Here is a 3,805-nt window from a genome sequence, read left to right on the forward strand (position 1 = left end):
GCAGTTTTTTTTTCTCGCTTGTTCTCAATACGTATCAGCCTGAATAAATATTGAACTCAACCAAAGACCGTTATCGAGATCAAGTAAATAGTTTTTATAGTGTGCGAACCGCTCAGAACGATTTCACTCACATGTTGCTTGTTATTAATCTTTTCTTACAGGATACTATATATGAATTACAAATATTAGGATTTATATTGACGTACTGTTAAGTGTGATTATAGCGTGAGTTATTAAGTTTTTTTCCGTTCCTTTTTTTTTGTCCTTTCTTTTATTCGCGTCCTGTGTGTGCGTGTTAGAAATTCGCGTACCCTTTCCGTTAGTGCGACCTTGTTATTTTGCTCGCGTTGAGGATCGGAGTATTTTCGAGTACTTCGCGGCGAGAATTTCGATTAATGTGCACGGTATCGTTCGAAAGTAGTGTCGCCTGACCTATGAGTCGTGTGGATCCGGAAGACGAGTGGGTTTTTGTATTAAACCGCGGTCACGAGCGTACTCTCGCAGAAGGAGGAAAACGCTGTCCAGGCCTTCTCTTCCGCTAGTATTGCCTTTACTATGGCGGGCAGTGAAAGATCACTCCCAACTGTGGCCGCGAGCTCCGCCCTTTCGTCCGCCCAGGCAGCACATTCCTCGATGGTGTGCCTGGCGGTGTCTCGTCCATAGCCACAATGGTGGCACCGTGTCGTGCGCTCCTTCTTAATTCGACACAGGTACTCACCAAAGCATCCGTGTCCGGTGAGCACCTGTGTCATGCGGTATGAAACACCTCCTTTGGCCCTGCCTAACCACTGTTCCAGGCAGGGCCGGATGGTCCCGACGGTCCATTGTCCCGGCAGTCGTGGATCTTGCAGACTGCCGGACCAACACTCGATGAGCTGCCGTCGGGCCTGGGTCCTTAGGGCACGCCGGACACTGTCCGTAACAATGATTCCCTCTCGTTGGAGCCCGCGTGTAGTACGCCTATACACTTCGGCGTACAGGGTGTTTCTGCGACATACACATCAGTATGTCGGGTTGCCTATCTACTTACCGACAGGGGCACGCTTTACTGGGCTCGCAGAATAAAATCTAAATGCAAGTTTGACGGGAAGTGAGGAAAGAGAAATCGGTTTTTATGACTCTAGGATAGTGAACAGTAGTGAAATTTAATAATATAAATAAAATATATATTAAATAATATATATAACATCACATAAATAAAATTTAATAAACAAATTTGAACAAAAATATTTTTAATTTTTAAATTACAATAAATTACAATAAATGTTCAATATGTCCACCATTTTCCTCTAAACATAACGCAATTCTACGCATAAAATTTTCTCTTACTCGTTTTAATATTAGAGGAGTGATTTCTGCACACGCGTTTTTAATTTTATTTTTTAATATTTCCGCATTTTCCGGCAGAGTTTCGTATATTTTATTTTTTAAAAAACCCCACATAAAAAAATCCAAGGGTGTGAGATCCGGAGAACGTGGTGGCCATTCCCGAGGACCATGAAGTCCGATCCATCTCCCGGGAAATTTTTGATTTAAAACTGTTCTTGCCAAAATAGAAGTGTGGGCAGGATGTCCGTCTTGTTGGAACATCATTTCTATTCTATTAGCCAGTGGCACATCCTCAAGAAGTTCATTCAGTCGATGGAGTAAAAAATTCGAATAATAATGTGCATTTACATTGCCTTGAATAAATTCGGGACCAATGATATGATCCCCTATTATTCCTATCCACACGTTCACAGTCCATCTGCCTTGAACATTTGTTTGTTTCATGCAATGTGGATTGTGCTCCGCATAATGATGCTCGTTATGCCTGTTTATGGATCCATAGCTTCCAAAAACTGCTTCATCAGACCAAAGAATATTTTTTAAAAATATGTCGTTTCCGGCATCATTGAAATTCACCTGCATAAATTAGTATGACGACAATTAACAAATAAATGACAACAACGTCTGGTATGTTACTAAAGAATAGAAATAAATTTTTAAATAAACTTACGTGTTCAATAAGCCATTCACAAAAATTTAAACGCCGTGGCATATCACCAAGTATCAGCCTTTGTGTTGTATGCCGTTTAAATGGATGCCAACCCAAAGAATGTTTAATAATTCTATGCACGGTAACATGGTTCATGTTTAAATCTGTGGCAATTGCTCTTGTGCTTGTATGAGGATTTTCCATAAGAGCTTCTTGAACAGCATCAATTTCCTCCTGTCTTCTTTGCGGAACATGGATGGGTCTGGTAGATTTATAAAACTGTCCATTTCTTTTTAATCTTTCGCAAAGACGGTGAAAGAAACCATGATCCACATGTTGTCTATCCGGAAATCTTTGAGCGTAAAGTACAGCCACTTGCCTTTGATTATTTCGACACTCGCCATAAATAAGAATCATGTCTGTTAATTCTTCGAACGAATAATGATTTCTTTCAGGTTCCATCGTAATCACTCAATATGACTTTCACGCCATTAACTTTTGTTAAACAAAAGAAAAACTATAGAAACAGAAGCGCATTCCAGATACTCTAACATTTTTCTGTTTTTATTCTTTTTTTATCATCTTTGCAAAAGATTGAAAAGAAATAGACAATTTTATTATAAATCCACTAGATCCATCCACGTTTCGCAAAGGAAACAGGAGATAATTGATGTTGTTGATGAGGCTCATATGGAAAATCTTCAAGCACAAGAGAACATGCCACAGATTTGAACATGAGATCCGTTCATAAAATCATTAAACATTCTCTGGATTGGCATCCATTTAAACAGTATATAACACAAATTCCCATACCTGGTAATATGCCACGACGTTTTTATAAATGGCTTATTGAACACAAAAGTTTATTTAAAAATATATTTTTATTTTTTTATTACAACATACCAGACGTTGTTGTCATTTACTTGTTAATTGTGTCGTCATACTAACTTACTCAGTTTATACAGGTAAATTTCAATGATGCCGGAAACGATATATTTTTGAAAAATATTTTCCGGTCTGACGAAGCAGATTTTGAAAGTGATGGATCCATAAACAGATATAATGAGCATTACTATGCAAAGCATAATCCATATTGTGTGAAACAAACAAGATGGACTGTGAACGTGTGAATAGGAATAATAGAGGATCATATCATCGGTTCCGAATTTATTCAGGGCAATGTAAATGCACATTATTATTTTGCAAATTTTTTACTCCATCGGCTCCACGAACTTCTCGAGGATGAGCCACTGGCTAATAGAATGGAAATAATGTTTAACAGGATAGACATCTCGCCCACATATCTCTTTTAGCGAGAATCATTTAAATCATAAATTTCCCGAGACATGAATTGGACTTCATGGTCTTCAGGAATGGCCACCATGCTTCTGGATCTCATGCTAATAGATTTTTTCGTGTGAGGTTTCTTAAAAAATAAAGATATATGAAACCCTGCCGGAAAATGCGGAAATTTAAAAAAATAGAATACAAAACGAATGTGCAGAGATTACTCCTCTCATATTAAAATGAGTGAAAGAAAATTTCGTGCGCAGAATTGCTCTATGTTTAGAAAAAAAAATGGTGGCTACATCGAACATCTATTATAATTTATTATATTTAAAAATTAAAAATATTTTTGTTCAAATTTGTTTATTAAATTTTATTTATGTGATGTTATATATATTATTTAATATATATTTTATTTATATTATTAAATTTCACTACTGTTCACTATCCTAGAGTCATAAAAACCGATTTCTCTTTCCTCACTTCCCGTCAAACTTGCATTTAGATTTTATTCTGCGAGCCCAGTAAAGCGTGCCCCTG

The sequence above is a fragment of the Prenolepis imparis genome, unplaced genomic scaffold, assembly GCF_030444845.1.
Source record: "Prenolepis imparis isolate NDT839.2.m4 unplaced genomic scaffold, iyPreImpa1.0 SCAF_22, whole genome shotgun sequence".
Classification (NCBI taxonomy): Eukaryota; Metazoa; Arthropoda; class Insecta; order Hymenoptera; family Formicidae; genus Prenolepis; species Prenolepis imparis.